The sequence below is a fragment of the Pantherophis guttatus genome, chromosome 12, assembly GCF_059756535.1.
Source record: "Pantherophis guttatus breed Tessera chromosome 12, ASM5975653v1, whole genome shotgun sequence".
Classification (NCBI taxonomy): Eukaryota; Metazoa; Chordata; class Lepidosauria; order Squamata; family Colubridae; genus Pantherophis; species Pantherophis guttatus.
Genome location: NC_142074.1, coordinates 8,231,585 through 8,249,244, shown reverse-complemented (window position 1 = coordinate 8,249,244; position 17,660 = coordinate 8,231,585). Strand labels below are relative to the sequence as shown.

Genomic DNA, 17,660 nt, shown 5'->3' with positions numbered 1-17,660 from the left:
TTCAAGGCGCAGGGGCTGGATCCGGCCCGCATGGTGCTTAGATCTGGCCCGTGGGGATGTCCCTGGAAACACCAAAGGAGTGGCCCACAGTTCCTCTGCCAGAGAAAACGGAGCTCCCTTTTTTCTGGCAGAGGGTTGTAGGAGGCTGTCGCAGCCAAAAACAGAGCTCGGGAGCCCATTTCTTCTGGCAAAGTGCTCGGGCTGCCACCACCCCAACACAAGTGACATCGAGCTGGCCACGCCCACCATAGTCACGCCCACCCCAGCAGAGGTGGTATTCAGCAGGTTCTGACCAGTTCTGGAGAACCGGTAGCAGAAATTTTGAGTAGTTCGGAGAACCGGCAAATACCATCCCCATCTATTCTCTGCCTGAGTCCCAGCTGATCGGGAGGAAATGGGGCTTTTGCAGTATCCTTTCCCTGGAGTGGGGTGGGAATGGAGATTTTACAGCATCCTTCCCCTGCCAGCCCACCAAGCCACGCCCACCAAGCTATGCCACCCCCACAGAACCGGTAGTAAAAAACTTTGAATCCCACCACTGCACCCCAGAGGTCAAACACAACCCTGATGTACCCCTCAATGGAATTGAGTTTGACACCCCTTTCCTAGAGTATCTGGAAATTAAACCAGGGGTCAACAAAGAACTCGTGACCAGGTGGCTAAATTAGGGGATTATGACCTAGAAGACCCAGGTTTCTAGAAGCTTCCTTGTGGCCTTGAGCCAGACACTCACTCACAGCCAACCTACTCTTGTAGAGTAAAACTAAAAACAGAAGTATTATAATGTCACCTTAACCTCCTGAAGGGACATAGTGGCTCAGTGGCTAAGACACTGAGCTTGTCGATCAAAAGATTGGCAGTTCGGCAGTTCGAATCCCTAGTGCCGCGTAACGGGGTGAGCTCCCGTTACTTGTCCCAGCTTCTGCCAACCTAGCAGTTTGAAAGCAGGTAAAAAAATGCAAATAGAAAAATAGGGACCACCTTTGGTAGGAAGGTAACAGCATTCCGTGCGCCTTTGGCATTTAATCATGCCGGCCACATGACCACAGAGACATCTTCAGACAGCGCTGGCTCTTCGGCTTTGAAATGGAGATGAGCATTGCCCCCTAGAGTCAGGAACAACTAGCACATATGTGCGAGAGGAACCTTTACCTTTAACCTCCTGAACTAAAAGAAGGATACAGGTAGTTCTGGACTTATGATCACAATTGAGCCCAAAATGTATGTTGCTAAGTGAGAAACTTGATAAATGACATTTCATGATTTTTTTTGCCCCATTTGTTAAGTGAATCATTGCATTTGTTAAGTTAGTAACACCGCGTTAAGTGAATCTGGCTTCCCCATTGATTCTGCTTCTCAGAAGGTCACAAAAGGGGATCACATGACCCCGGGACACTGCAACGGTTATAAATATGAAGCAGTTCCCAAGCATTCGACTGTAAATCACACGACCATGGGGATGCTGCAATGGCCCTCAGTGTGAAAAATGGTCAAAAGTCACTTTTTTCAGTGCCGTTGTAACTTCAGCGGTCACTAAATGAACTGTTGTAAATTGAGGACTACCTGTATGATTTGAATTAATTGAAGGCAGACGAAACTAAGAAATACTTTCCCAATATTCACATTATAATTCTCTTCCCTTTTCCTCTTGTCTATGGCTCCATAGCAGTCTGATTTCCCAAGAAAATGCGTGCATAGAAACAGAAAGCATTCCTTTTTTTAAACTAAATCTCATAATTAAATTGGTGGGCCATGGCTGAATCCAGCCCATAATTTTGCTGCTTGGAAGGGAGCTCCCTGAACCCAGCAATACCTTGGATTCTGCTACTTGTAGACATATAAAATACACTTCAGGATTCTTGGCTGGCTGAAATGCAAGCTTTGAAGTTTGACTTTAGCCATGAACTGCAAATCAACATTGTACATTATAAAAACAATCACTAGAAATGCATCTGAGCTTGCAAAGGAACCCGAACATATGGAAAGTTGGAAGCTTATCAAAGCAGGGGAGGGAAGTCCTTTGTTCTCTATCCTGCTGTCGATCCCAAGAAAGTTTTCAATATGTACTTTTAATCACCTCTTCAACTTTCTAGAAAGCCAATCCTGTAGGTCAGTGTTTCTGCAACTTGGCAACTTTAAGACACGTGGGACGTCAACTCCCAGAATTCCCCAGGCAGCTTAAAGTTGCCAAGTTGGAGAAACATTGCTGTGTAGACCATGGTTTTGAGTAGACTACTTGTTTACTCATGGTTTGGCAGAGAGGGAGGAGGCATCCTCCCCCCCTCCCCTTTGCTGCAGTGCACTGCTAAATATTTTGGCTTTGTGATGCTGGCCAAAGGATCAACTTCACCCAAGTAACAAAGTTTTGGAAAGGTTATGATCTTTCTATTAGCACTGATTGCATTAGCTAGTAGAGTAATGAAAGGTTTGCAAAAAAACAACCAAACTCAGAGAGCGCCAAGGACCCCCAGAGCTCAGGGGTTTACTTTGCTTCTGAGTCAGGCTGCCTCATGGCCCCTCAGCTGAGAGCTTTTCTGTTTTTCACAGCAGGAGTAGGCATTTAAGAATCCTTTCTCATTTCTTCCAGCACAGTTTGGAGAGGTCCCTTATTTTTCGGTCTTTCTTCAGTCCAGTTCAAGGTCTTACAAGAAGACTCGTGGTGGTGCAGTGGTTAGAATGCAACATTGCAGGCTAATTCTGCCGACTGCCAGCCGTTCAATTCTCACCGGCTCATGGTTGACTCAGCCTCCCATCCTTCCGAGGTCGGTAAAATGAAAACCCAATTGTTGGGGGCAAGAGGCTGACTCTGTAAACAGCTTAGAGAGGGCTGGAAAGCACTGTGAAGTGGTATATAAGTCTAAGTGCTATTGTTATTGCTATAATGCAGAACTGAGCAACTTCACTCTCCATGTACATCCTCTGTAGGAAACCAGAGGAAAAATCATTGGGCTTCAGTGTTCTCTTTCTAGCCTTTTGTATTTAGAACATAGACTGCTCGGGTGTTATGGCCCGCCAGCGGCCTGCGCGGATCGTGGCTGATCCCGACGAAGAGGAGGCTGGTGTGGTGTCGCGCCAGCAGCCTACGCAGCTAGCGCTCGTGTCGAACAGCGAGGAGGCTGAAGAGGATGTGGTGCCAGAGGCAGAGACTCAGCCAGGGCCTTCAGAACCTCCAGAGGCTCCTTCAAGTGGAGAGAGCGAAGTGGAGGAGCCTCTCCTCAATGCTCGAGCACACAGGGCTGCCAAAAGGCAGGAGTGGCTACTCAGGAGGAGGAGGTCTACTCGAGAGTAGGGTTTGAGGATAATTGGCCACTCCCTTAGCCTATTTAAGCCCCACGCAGCTAGTGCTTTCTTGCTGGAAACAACTCGTATTTATTATCGGAGTATTTTGGTTTATCGTATCTTGTTTTCTGGGCTGCTTGCCAACCTTTGCCGGTCTTATTTATTCTTGCTACTTAATAAATTTGATAAGGACTGTTGGTGTGTGTCAATATCCTTGGAAATCCGGAGCTGGGGCAGAACATAGGGTTGGAAGGGACCTTAGAGGTCTTCTAGTCCAGCCCCCTGCTTAAACAGGAGACCCTATACCATCCTGGACAAACGTCTCTTCATGAAAACCTCAAGCGATGGAGCATCCACAACTTCTGGAGGCAAGCTGTTCTTCTGATTTAATTGTTCTCGCTGATAGGAAATATATTGTTACATATCCAGAAAGATTGGATCATTCTTTGTTAAGTTTCCATCCGTTACTTCAGGGGTCGCCAGCTCTCAGCTATGAACCAGTACCAGTCCGTGGCCTGTTAGGAACCGGGTCTCACAGCTGGAGGTAAGTAATGGGTGGGTGAGTGAGTAAAACTGAATCTATTCCACCACCACCCCACCCACCCCCAGTCCATGGAACAATTGTCTTCCACAAAGTCAGTCCCTGTTGCCAAAGAGGTTGGGGAACTCTGCATTACTTCTTATCCTGCCCTCTGCTGCTTTGGAGAATACATTAACCCCTTCTTCTCTGTGGAAACTCCTCAAGTACTGGAGGACTGCTATCATATTATATCATATCAATACATCATATGATATATCACTTTAAAAAAGATGTGGAGACTCCAGAAAGAGTGCAGAGAAGAGCAACCAGGATGATTAGGGGCCTGGAGACTAAAACATATGAAGAACGGTTACATGAACTGGGCATGGCTAGTCTAGTGAAGAGAAGGACCAGGGGAGATGTGATAGCAGTGTTCCAATACTTGAGGGGCTGCCACAGAGAGGAGGGGGTCAAGCTCTTTTCCAAGGCACCTGAAGGCCAGACAAGGAATAATGGATGGAAACTGATCAAGGAGAGATTCAACCTAGAAATAAGGAGAAATTTTCTGACAGTGAGAACAATCAACCGGTGGAACAGAAGTTGCCTTCGGAAGTTGTGGGAGCTTCATCCCTGGAAGCTTTCAAGAAGAGACTGGACTGCCATCTGTCCAAAAATGGTGCAGGGTCTCCTACCTGGGCAGGGGGTTGGACTAGATGACGTACAAGGTCCCTCCCAACTCTGTTAATCTGTTAAATATCATCTCATATATTATATCATACCATGTCATGTCATATCATTCGTTGGTTTCCTTGTTCTGGATTCTTCTTCTTTTCTTCGTCTTGCACCACAAGCTGGTGAGAAAACTGTAACTTTCTCCAGCGGCCTGAAGCAGTAGGACTTCTGAAATTGAAGACCACAAATTGGCGTCCTCCCCCCACCCCTCATCGTAACTTTGAGTAAACTCTGAAACTGTGCCTAGGGCTGTTTTGCTGAACACTTTTCTTTCTGGAATAAGTTGAACTACGGGTTGAAGTAAACCTTAATGTTTGCAAACCACCCAGAGTCACCTTAATGATCTGGAAGGTGTAGAAATTGGATAAATCAATAAAAATTTCTTCGCATTATAGCATGAGGTTCATGAGGTCATGAAGTTCTTTCTTCCTGGAGGTATTTCTCCAGGTTTATTGAGCGTTGCACACACACCCACCTTGGTTATAGACCCAGCAAGCACAATGTAGTCCTTGTAAGGCTCCTAGCTCTGGCTTTGATTGCCTCTTAAAGCAGCCGTGTTATCTGCAGCCCACAAGATTACAGCCCAACAGAATTAATAGCTAATTATCTAGAGTAAATTTCTGATCAAGCCAGCTTTCGGTAAGAATAGTAGGCTTCTTGCCGTCAAGCTGCCACATTATCTTCAGTGTAAGTGTTGGGCTTTCAGACTGAGAAGGCTAAGAAGGGTTTGGAAGTGATGCCAAATAGACCAATCCGTCTTGATCAAAAGCAGGCTGAGTTCAGGGAATTAAGCAAAATCAATTAAACAGACTGATCCCCCACTCAAAGGTGCCGGATAAGCTTCATTGAAAGTGGGTTACCTTGGAGCAACTAAAGTGGAAATCTACTTGGGGAATCTTGGAGGCATGATCAACTGGATCCTGGAGAAAAGAGCCAGAAATTTATTTTTTCACTAAGTCTTCTTTCAGCCTGTTTGGCGGAGAGGTTGTGGCTCAGGGAAAAAATACTATATATTGAGTGCAAAAATTCAACCTTCAGATTCTCCAGGTCCAGCTCAAAAAGGTAATCTAGATCAGGAGTGGGCAACTGTGGCAAATTTATGACCTGCGAACTTAGTTCTGCATAATTAAACTTTTCTTCCATGATGAAACTTTTTATGGGCAAAAACAGGGGACTTGCTTCAAAAATTTGGCAGAACGATAGCAGTAACACTTAGACTTATATACCACTTTACAGTGCTTTACAGCCCTCACTAAGTGGTTTACAGAGTCGGCATCTTGCCCCCAACAATTGGGTTTTAATTTTACTGACCTCGGAAGAATGGAAGGCTGAGTCAACCTTGCGCCTGTGAGAATTGAACTGCGGGCAGTCGGCAGAATTAGCCTGCAATACTGCATTCTAACCACTGCATCACCACGGCTCTTTTCAATCTTGGTTAGGCTTTAGAAATTGTAATGCAATTTGCCAATGTTTCTGCTAAACACCAAAGATCCATCTAATTCCAGTGTTTCCCATATTTTGGCGACTTTATTTATTTGTTTATATTTTTTATTTGTATTCATTTTTATTGTTTTTACAAATAATTCCAGATAGTGAACATATTCAACACACAGTCCTCCTGTTTTTCCCCACAACAGCCCTATGAGGTGGATTGGGGTGATAACAATGGCCCAAGGTCACTCAACTTGCTTTTATGACTAAGGTGGAACCAGAACGCACAGTCTCCTGGTTTTTGGTCTAGAGCAGGGGTCCCCAAACTTGGCAGCTTTAAGACTTGTGGACTTCAACTCCCAGAATTCTGGCTGGAGAATTCTGGGAGTTAATTAATTAATTAATTAATTAATTCAATTTATATGCCGCCCCTCTCCAAAGACTCAGGGCGGCTGACAATACATTTAAAAAAATCATTATTAAAAAAAAACATTTTAAAATTAAAAACATTAAAAACATTAAAAACTCATTCACACCATTCATGGCCGGATCTCGCCAGATCACAAGAGCGAGATCAATGGCCCCAGGCCTGCCAAAAAAAGACAGGTCTTCACCGCTTTCTGGAAGGCCAATAGGGTGGGGATGGTCCGGACCTCAGGAGGTAACTGGTTCCAGAGAGCTGGGGCAGCCACAGAGAAGGCCCTCCCCTGCGGGCCCACCAGCCGGCATTGTTTAGCTGATGGGACCCGGAGGAGACCAACTCTGTGGGATCTTACCGGTCGCTGGAAGCTATGCGGTAGAAGGCGGTCTCGAAGATAACCTGGCCCTGAGCCATGTAGGGCTTTAAAGGTAATAACCAACACCTTGAATTGTGCCCGGAGACCGATAGGGAGCCAGTGCAGTTGAAGTCCACAAGTCTTAAAGCTGCCAGGTTTGAGGACACCTGGCCTAGAGCTTTAACCACTATATCAAATTTTATGGAGGCTGGGGAATTCTGGGAATTGAAGTCCAATGTCTTAAAGTTACCAAGTTTGAGAAACATGAAAAGTCCATCAACTGAGCCGGCATTTCAGCCTAGTTTTGAAGACGTGGTCAGCCACTGCCTCAATCTATTACTCTGCCTTCATTCCGAAATTCACAAGTCTTGACCCTGATTTTTTCTCTACTTCCACTTCTCTATCACTGGTAGGTCACTGAAAATGACCTCATTTATCTTTTCCAGCCAACACGGGCTTTAAATGCTCATCTGAGAGCAAGCAATTTTATATCTTTGTCACTGTATCTGCCAGGTCAACAGTCCCATGTTCCCCCACCAGCCTCCTTGCTGTCCGACTCCATTGCCAGCTCCGCAGGCTGCTGGCAGACCAGAACATTGATCTGTGTGGTCTTCCATTGATCCAAACTGCTTTGTTTGTGATCAAACAGAAGAGAAATTACATGAGGCTACGTCCTGCGGTCTGAACTAGTCAAACAGACTCCACCTAGAGAACTCAAACAGTATCCAAATATTTAAACTGCCGTTCTGAGTTGCAGCCTTGTCATAGAATCCAACATTTATTACAGAAAGTTAAATAAGCAGTTCCTTTTCCTAAATAAATTAGATCTGCGGTGGTTGGCGAAGGAATGGTGTTGCTATTCCTTGTATCTTGAGTGGCGGTGCCCAGCTAATCTTACCTGCGCTGAAACGGAGCTAAACAAAGTCAGATTTGATGGGCGATAACAAAGAGACCCTAGGGTTGTAAAATAGATGATGGAGGAAGAGGAGGAGGAGGAGGAGGAGGAGGAGGAGGAGGAGGAGGAGGAGGAGGAAGAATAGCAAAGCACATCAGTATTGCTAGAAAAAAACTACGGGGGCATCTAAAATCACGCTCAATTCAAGGACGTGCTTATTTTTCACTTTCTTCACCAATTTTCTGTGCTATTACTTCAGGACAGTACTGTGACACAGGTTCCATTGCCTTTTCTGTTTTAACTTCCTCTGTGGGTGTCATTGCACCAACAACTGAGTTTACATATCAGTGAATTCTCCACATGCCTTCTATGCCTTTGCCTCAGCCTCTTGTATGACTCCGAAACAATGGTGGTTTATTCCACAACCATGGTTATCCACCACTTCCAAACCTGGACCGCAAGATTCCTGTTGCAAGCTGATTGAAGATGTGACTCTGGAAATCTGGAATGCTGAATAAATGATAATAATAATAATCTATGATTATTGTCTAATAAATCATAATGACTCGCAGGTCACATAGAAGGGAGGTTTCTTTGCAAAATTTTCAGTTGGAGACTTGTGAAGTCAGACAATCAAAGCATTCAGAAGAATGAGGTTGTTTCTGGATATTGGCCAAGTCTTGGCCTTGCAGGGGGGGGGCAGGAAGTGGTTGGAAAATTGCAGGTGGGATGGAAAAGCTGTTTGTTGCAATAACCACACAGGCTTCTTTGTTAATTTATGCCAGCTCAGCAGTCCCGCCTTCCAGAGGTGTCCTCACCTGGTCTCATTCTGGTGTTGTAAGTTTTGGGGATGGTTTTTTTTTTTTCTATCTGCAGTTGCAGCTTGGAAAGAAAATGTTGCACAGATAAAACATCTGTGGGGGCTATAATCACGATTATTGCTTATCAGATCTTTTTAAAATCTATACCATTTTATGTAGAGCAGGAGTATCCAACCTTGGCAATTTTAAGACCTGTGGACTTCAACTCCCAGAAGTGTTCTAATATCTGAGAGGCTGCCACAAAGAAGAGAGGGTCAACCTATTCTCCAAAGCACCTGAAGGCAGGAGAAGAAGCAAGGGATGGAAACTAATCAAGGAGACAACCAACCTAGAACTAAGGAGAAATTTCCTCGTGGTGAGAACAATTAGTCAGTGGAATGGCTTGTCTCCAGAAGTTATGAGTGCTCCATCACTGGCGGTTTTTAAGAAGAGATTGGACAACTTTTTGTTTAGAGTGGTACAGGGTCTCCTGCTTGAGTAGAGGGTTGGATTAGAAGATCTCCAAGCTCCCTTCCAACTCTGTTATTCTGTTATTCAGAATTCCCCAGCCAGTAAGCTGGCTGGAGAATTCTGGGAGTTGAAATCCACAGGTCTTAAAGTGCCAAGGTTGGACATCCCTGATACAGAGTATAGAAATATTTTGTAAAACACTTCTCTATTTTTATGTGCTAATTGGTCTGTGGCCTGGGATGTTAGATTTCAGCATAATTTGCTTTTCAGTGTATACTAACAAATCAGAGGTAGTCCTCAACGTACGACCACAACTGAACCCCAAATTTCTGTTGCTAAGCAAGACAGTTGTTAAGTGAATTTTGCCCTATTTTCAGATGTGCAACTGGCTCATATTTATGATGGTTGCAGTGACCCAGAGTCATCTGATCCTCTTTTGCGACCTTCTGATAGGCAAAGCTCCGGACGGCTCCTGATCTCCGCTCCTTCCATCGGGACTTGAAGACTTGGCTTTTCAAACAAATAGGCTGAGACTGATTCCGGGCTTTATTATTACTACTAATTAATTATTTGGATTAAATTATGATTTTATTGTACTTGTTTCTTAACTTGTGTTCGCCGCCCTGAGTCCTTCGGGAGAATGGCGGCATATAAATACATGTAATAAATAAATAAATAAATAAAGTCAATGGGGAAGCCGGATTCATTTAACAACCGTGTTACTTAATTGACAACGGCAGTGATTCACTTAACAACTGTGGCAAGAAAGGTTGTAAAATGGGGCAAAATTCACTTAAGAACTGTCTTGTTTAGCAACATAAATTTTTGGCTCCATTGTGGTCCTACCTAGAGGACTCCCTGTACAACTTTTTTGACATTCATAGTGGAAGTGGGGAACATGAGCTGCTCAGGGTCCTTTTCAGTGGTGGGTTGCTCCCGGTTCGCACCGGTTCTATAGAACCGGTAGTAAAACTGGTGGGAGGCCCCACCCACTGACCCTGACGTCATGAAAATGCTTCTGCGCATGCACAGAAGAGTGTGCACGTGTGCGAGCTTTGCTCGCGCACGCGCGACCCTATTGCAAACCGGTAGTAAAGATAAGTAGAACTCACCCCTGGTCCTTTTGAACAAGCAGGGCAGGATAGGGCAAGTAAGGAAGGAAAGAAATAGATTCTGGCAACCAATTTTTTAAAAAGGTATTGCCGTCAAAATTTCCTTTCTTTCCACTTGTCTCCTAGGAGCCTCTATTAGAGAATATGCTTTTTCTTTCTTTCTTTCATGCTTGCCTGCACTGCCTGGCAAGCAAATATTTTCTTTGAACTCTTCATGGTTCCTTTCAAGAGAATATGAGCTTTTAAATATCCTTTTTTTTTTCTTCTTCTTCTTCCAAAGGCTGATATAAAACATGCAGCCAGCTGGGACTTTCTCATGCAGCTGATTTGTGTGATCAACGGAGAGGGTAAAAAACGAACAAAGAGAGGAGACCTTGATTTATTTTGCTAAAGATATTTTATTTTATTTTAGATTTTTGTTAGATCCTAGCACCCGTTTTGCTCCTCCTGACGTTCTTGCAAAAACAGGATAGCCGCAGAGAGTTCCTTTTCAGGCATCTGGCAGGCAGGGGCTGATAAGGGCCTGGCAAATTGGAGAAGCCCTTCAAGAAAAGAAAAATCTTCCTGTATTAACATATTAAGAAATTTTCCTGCTTTTCAGCTAATCTTACAGAGTCAAGCAAAGAAGAAACTGCTTCCATCCAATGGATTTCCCCCCCACCCCACCCCAATAAAGGGAGCTATATCTGTGACAGATATAGAAAAGGATGTATGATTCGCATGGTGGTGACCAACCTCTTGTGGTTTTGTTTTTTGTCACTCCTGATCTCTAGAGATGCACTTGAAAAATTTGAAAATTTTTGGGACACTCCAAGGTTGGAACTTGTTCAGTTCCCCAATGGTGCTTCTGCAGGTAGTTCTTGACGTAAGAACACCCCCGATTTTCACTGCTAAGCAAGACAGTGGTTAAGTGAGTTTTGCCTCATTTTACGCCCTTCCTTGTCACAGTTGTTAAGTGAATCACTGCACTTGTTAAGTTAGTAGTACGGTTGTTAAGTGAATCTGGCTTCCCCATTGACTTTGCTTGTGAGAAGGTTGCAAAAGGGGATCGTATGACCGCAGGCTATGCAACCGTCATAAATATGAGTCAGTTGTCAAGCATCTGAATTACATGGCCATGGGGATGTTGCAATGGCCGTAAGTGTGAAAAACAGTCGTAAGTTGCTTTTTTATTTGCTGTTGTAACTGGATGGGCCTGATGGCTCAGCAGACTAAAAGCATTGTGATTAACACCAGCTGTCTGCAATTACTGTAAGTTCGAATCTCGCCAGGCTCAAGGTCGACTCAGCCTTCCATCCTTTCTAAGGTAGGTGAAATGAGGACCCAGTTTGTGGGGGCAATAAGCTGACTTTGTATAAATATACAAAAGTATGAAGGCTATTGCTTAATGCATTGTAAGCCTCCCTGAGTCTCCGGAGAAGGGCGGCATATAAATCAAATTAAAAAAAAAAAAACTTGTAATGGTCACTAAGTGAACTGTTGCAAGTCAAGGACTACGGGTATCGTCTCAGTCCAAAGATTCTTCAATCTTGGCAGAGAAATGTATTTTTTCCCCCTTAGCACTGCATCTATTTGCAGTAAGTCAGACTGTCCATTCTCCCAAAGACTTGAGGCTGGAAATAAAGACTATCTAAACAAGAAAGATCGAAATGTATACAAATATGGCATGCAAAATATTAAAATGTCTTCTCTTTGCCCAGTGGTTATTTATTAACTTTAAGAACAAAGCTGGTGTGCTTGGCGGCAGCTTCATGTCAAGTTCAAGAAAGGCAGGCAGGAGCTCGGCACGGATGGGTGCTGAAAAAGGATGAAAACCATTTCGACTTTAACAGCTGGACTTAATATTTCCAAAAACATGGAAGCCCAAACATTTCTGGCTTTCTTCTTCTTGACAAATCATGGCAGGTTCCCAAGGCAGCCTGCATCCAATCTGGCAAAGGAGAACAAGATCTTAATGGGCCATTTTCCTACTAAGAATTTATTTTTCTTCCTTTCGATTGTGTCTGTCCCTGCAGGTCAAGTCCGTGCAGTTTGCTTGGCAAGGTTTTTCAGAAGCCGTTTGCCATTGCCCCCTTCCTAGGACAGAGAGAGAGGAACTGGCCCAAGGTCACCCAGATGGCTTTGTGCCCAAGGAGGGACTGGAACTCACAGTCCCCCGGTTTCTAGTCTGATGCATTAACCACTACACCAAACTGGTATATAATCAGTGGTGGGATGCAACCAGTTCTGTCTGGGTCATGCGAACCTGTAGCGGTGACTGCGGGAGGCTCCGCCCACCCACCCGGATGTAAGGCGTGACATGAGAGAGAGAGAGAGAGAGAGAGAGAGAGAGAGAGAGAGAGAGAGAGAGAGAGAGATGGATCTGTCTGTCTGTCTGTCTAGATATCTAGCTATCATATTAAGAAGCATATTCTTACAAGCCCAAACTTTTGATGGGTCCCCTGTATTTATTTATTTATTTATTTATTTATTTATTTATTTATTTATTTATTTATTTATTTATTTATTTATTTATTTATTTATTTAATTTCTATACCGCCCTTCTCCCGAAGGACTCAGGGCGGTGTACAGCCTAATTAAAAGCACAAAGACAGACAAAGTTTAAAAATAATTAAAATTATTAAATAATAGGCCCAATTTATAAAACCCCAAATTTAAAATCCCATTTAAAACCAATTAAAAATCTTTACATTGATAGCCCAGCCTGGCAGAACAACAAGGTTTTGAGGGCACAGCGAAATAAACGGAGATCAGAGATTTTACGAATTTCTGGGGGCAATTCATTCCAAAGGGCAGGGGCTCCCACAGAGAAGGCTCTCCCCCTGGGTGTCACCAGCCGACATAATTTGGCCGATGGCACCCTGAGGAGACCCTCTCTGTGGGAGCGAACTGGCCGGTGGGAGGCTACTGGTGGCAGAAGACGGTCTCGAAGGTATCCAGGTCCTGTGCCATGGAGTGCTTTAAAGGTGGTAACCAACACCTTGAATCGCACCCGGAAGACCACTGAGAGCCAGTGCAGCTCGCGCACCCCAGATATTAGGTCCAGACTATTTATAAAAGAAAGGCTTCAAACCTTGATGACTGTTGGGACCAGTCCATGCAGGTTTTAGCAAGATTTCCAGAAATGATTTACCATTGCCTTCTTCCTGGAACTGGTCCAACATTGCCCAGACACAAGTCTCATGGTTTCCCAGTTTCTAGCCTGGTGATTTTAACCACTAGGCCAAATTGCATTGACATCTATATCTATTTGATGGATGGATGGATTTTGCACTATCAAGACATTGTCAACTCCTAGCGACCCAGTAGGTATATTCTCTCCATGATGATCTCTTCCTAAACCCCTCCTTCAGCTCATCTAATGCTGCCGCCATCACCATTGTAACTGAATCTGTCCCTCTTGTTGCTGGTCATCCTCGTATCTTTCCTTCCACCATTTCCTGCATTAGGTCCTTCTCCAGAGGTCTACTGTGTCCGAGTAGGATAATTTCAGCCTGGTGTCTTGAGTGAGAACTCTTGAGTGAGATCTCTGGGTTGATCTGTTTGATGACCCACTGGATTCTTTTCTTGGCTGTTCGCGATCTTCTCAGGAATCTTCTCCAACCCCAAAGTTCAAAGCTGCAAATATGTCTATGGAGACTCTCAGTCATCCAGGTCATGATTGTCCCAAATTGAAGAAGCTTCTTGGATGAGAAGCGAAACATATTCCGGGAAAAACAAAGAAAGTCCAGTTGCCTTTTGAAAAAGCACCTTTGGGACAAAGCGGCCAATATTTTTCCTGTCCTGGACCTTCAGAGTCTAACTTTTGCTTCCATAGAACACCGTAACTTGCATTATTCTGATGTTTGTAAGTATAGACATCTAGACCACCGTATATATCCTTGCCTGTATTTTTATATCTCCCTTTGTGTGTGTTGTGGCCTGCCAGCGGCCAGCAGAGCTGGTGGTAGACTCAGACAGTGAGGAGATTAGGGAGGAACATGGGCCAGTCCTGGAGTCTGGGGAAGGCTCTGATGAGGGCTCTGCATCGGAGGCAAAGAGCGGGCCAGGGACGTCTGACAGTTGTCAGCTGCCTTCGGAGTTGGACATCAGTGGGGCAGAAGAACAGCTGGAGCCTGTTCCCAGTGTGCGCATACACAGAGCAGCCAGGAGAAGGGAACAACTAAGGAACAAAGGTCTACTCAGGAGTAAAGCCACAGATGGACAGTGAATGGCCCCTCCCATAGGAAATAAAGAGGAGCGAACGGGGAGGGGAGTTTGCAGGAGACAATTAATTCGCTTAATTGGTTCATGACTCTCAGAGACTTCTTGCCAAGTTTTGAAGTTATCAGCCTGTCTGTGACTGTAAATTCTCCCTTGAAAGACTTTGCTGGATGTGAATGAGAAGAATTCACAGTAACTTAATAAAAAGGGGCTTTTGTCGGGATAAGGAGTCTTGGGAAGCCTAGGCCAGAACAGTGTGTGCGGAGAGGGAGGGAGAGGGGGAGAGAGAGAGAGCGCAGTCTGGAAATTCCAGACTTTATTAGAGTCAAGAATGCTGTAGAATTCAATGGAATGTGAAAGCATTAAGTTCTTAAGACTTGGGCTTCCTCAGTAACTGTTATATTTATAATCCATTGTTGGAAATCAGTGTTAACAGGGTTGCAAGACAGGAAAAACATAATATGAAGCGTAATGTTCCAGTTACAGAAAGCTGGATCTGTTACAGGTTTATTCCAAAGCTGAAGGCTGCTTAGTTCTCAGAAGGTAGTTTTACTGATTTACTTACCCTGACTTCCTAACATAATTTAAGTGGCCTTATGTTCAGTGGGTCTGGCAGATCAGGAAGTTGCTCCTGTTGATTCTACAGTCCTGAATATTGTCATTTCAGGCTCTCTCAATGGGATTTGATACCTAAGTACTGTAGGTTACTAAAAATTCATAGAATTAATGTGAATTCTATAGTCATGATCTCTCCATACAATCTATCACCCCCAGGATAAAATCAAAAAAACTATACAAAGCATCTATTTAGATCTCTGAAGAAGGTTGGAATCTAAATAAAGTAACTAACTTCTACTTGTCTTGGTGGAACTTAGAATAAGCTTATTGTCACTTTGAATGTTCACTAAATTCGGCATACATTAAAATGAAATTTCATTGCGTAGAGCTCTCAAAGGATCACCACCTCCAATATATACTACCATAAACATGACTAAATAAACAAACATAAATACAAAATTATGCATATACCCACATATATTATATGACACGGAGAAACAACATGAGCCGAGGTGGCGCAGTGGTTAGAGTGCAGTACTGCAGCTACTTCAGCTAACTGCTAGTTCAGCAGATCAGCGGATCAAATCTCACTGGCTCAAGGTTGACTCAGCCTTCCATCTTTCCGAGGTGGGTAAAATGAGGACCCAGATTGTTAGGGGGCAGTATGCTATTTAGTATACTGTCTTTGGTGTAAGCTGTCCAGAGTTCTCGGAGAGTGGGCGGCATAGAAATATGAATAATAAATAAATAAATAAACAAATAAACAAACAAACAAACAAACACAACCTACTTCAGATCAGGGGTGAAATTCACTTACCTTCCCTACCGGTTCGCAAATGTGCACCGCACCGCACATGCGCAGAGGCTGAAAATCATCACAAAAAAGGGACGTCATGACATGCACAAGGATGGGCGGGGCTTCATGCAGTTGGCCCTACCGTATTGCGCGATCTGGTAGGAACCGGCTGAATTTCACCCTGGTTCGGGTGTATACATGTACATGGCGAGAGAAACGAATCTTGTGAGTTTACCAGATGGATGGCTTAGTTGTCAATCACCTTTTCCAGTACTGTTGTAACTTTGAGCGGTCACTAAATAAATGGTGGAAAACCAAGGATGACCTGTATTGTAGTCTTGCAACAGGAAAAAGGGGCCACCATTTGGTGCATTAGGATGGACTGTCTGACCATAACTGAGTCTCCAAAAGACACTAAGCTCTTAAATTGCCTGTCCTCAGTTTGATTGAGAGGTGCGCCTATAAACCATATTCCATACTGTTGGTATTGCATTTGACTGACTCTTTGTGATGAGATGTCCATTGGCTTCAGCTTTTACTAATATTTGTTCATTGCCAGCAAAAACGGGCTCCCGGGTTCCGTTTCCAGCTGCGATGGCCTCCTGAACCCTCTGCCAGCGAAAATGGAGCTCGGGAGAGCCGGACACAGTTCTCCCGAGCTCTGTTTTTGCTGGCAGAGGCACTGCGGGCCAGTCCTTCATTATTTCCAGGGTGGCCCTGCGGTCCAGATCTAAGCACCCCATGGGCCGGATCCCATGTTTGAGTTTGATACCCCTGTGTTAGAGGATAAGAACTGCATCTTTTTGACAAAGTGGGTGTCAGCACTTCAAGCTGCATTTACTCTAGTGCTGACATAAGAAGGAGAAGTGGAGGCGTCTGGAAAGGGACGTTTGACTTTTCACCTACTTATTTTCCCTGGAGATAATATCCCCTAGGAGATGGGATGGGAGGGGGGAAATTCCTTTGAGCTGGAGCAGTAGATTAGGGGTAGAATGACTTGGAAGATGGCCAATGAGTGCAGGGGAGTGGGGAACGGAAAGGGAGGGTTTTGGGTCTGGAAGTCAGTGTTGGCTTCGATGGAGTCGGATTTTAGAATGTCGTGCTTAATAAATAGGAGTTTTCCTTCAAAGACTTTGAAATGCAATTTATTTGAGACGACCTCGAAACCTGACAGAGGGTTTCTATACTAAAAATAAATGAGGTGATAGAAGGACTTGATCCAGTTAGATCTGCTTTAGATTTCTGTTCAGAACCATCTTCCTTAGTTGGCACATTATCTGGGATCTAGTAAAGTCCAGGGATCCTCCTTGTTCTGGGCTCCTGTTTTTATAGCAATAGCAATGGCACTTAGACTTACAGTGAATACCGCTTCACAGTGCTTTTATAGCCCTCTCTAAGCGGTTACAGAGTCTTGCCTCCCCAACAATCTGGGTCCTCATTTTACCCACCTCGGAAGGACGGAAGGCTGAGTCAACCTGGAGCTTGGTGAGATTTGAACTGCCAAATTGCAGGCAGCTAGCATTCAGCAGAAGTAGCCTGCAATATCGCATTTTAACCACAATAACATGTTCCCTCACTTTTATAACAGAGCTTAATTATATTAAGACAATGTAAACCCTGTGCTAAAAATATCTTCAACACCACCCCCACCCCCGCCCGCCTTTTTTTTCCCCCTTAACCATTCTGGTTTAGTTTGTTGGAGGAATGAACAGCAACAGCAACTTTCTGTTCTTTAACTTAGAAGAAACCTTCACAACTGTCAGGCAAGGAGACCAGAGGCTGTAGGTCAGCATCCTGTTTTCTAGCGTGCAGAAGTCTCTTTCTTTGCAGGAAGTCCACATCTGGGGAATTCAATGACAGGTCTCCACTCCCTAGGGAGTGATATCTCTGCTCTTCCATGAACAGATCTTTCATTTATGATTAATGAGCACACAGAATATTGCTTGCTTGAATTCATGTGTTCAGGCACAGATAAATATTCCCAGTTTACACAGGTGATTGCCATGTGTTGTCTTTATATAAAATATCATCTCAAGTACATTCATTTTCCTCCCTCTCTCCCTTTATTTTCCTTCCTTCCTTTTCTT

At 44.2% G+C, this 17,660-nt stretch overlaps 1 protein-coding gene across 4 annotated transcripts in view; it reads left to right on the top strand.

The window, feature by feature from the left end:
* Positions 1 to 17,660, top strand: part of LOC117675947 (synaptotagmin-like protein 2) — a 54,554-nt gene that overhangs the window by 5,780 nt on the left and 31,114 nt on the right. The window contains exon 1 of one of the 4 annotated variants that reach the window (XM_087877583.1): positions 12,740 to 13,863. The exons of the other annotated variants lie outside the window; for them this stretch is intronic. The gene's annotated coding sequence lies outside the window, so the exon portion shown is untranslated. Of the gene's footprint in view, positions 1 to 12,739; positions 13,864 to 17,660 lie in introns of those variants that run through there. 4 annotated transcript variants of the gene reach the window in all.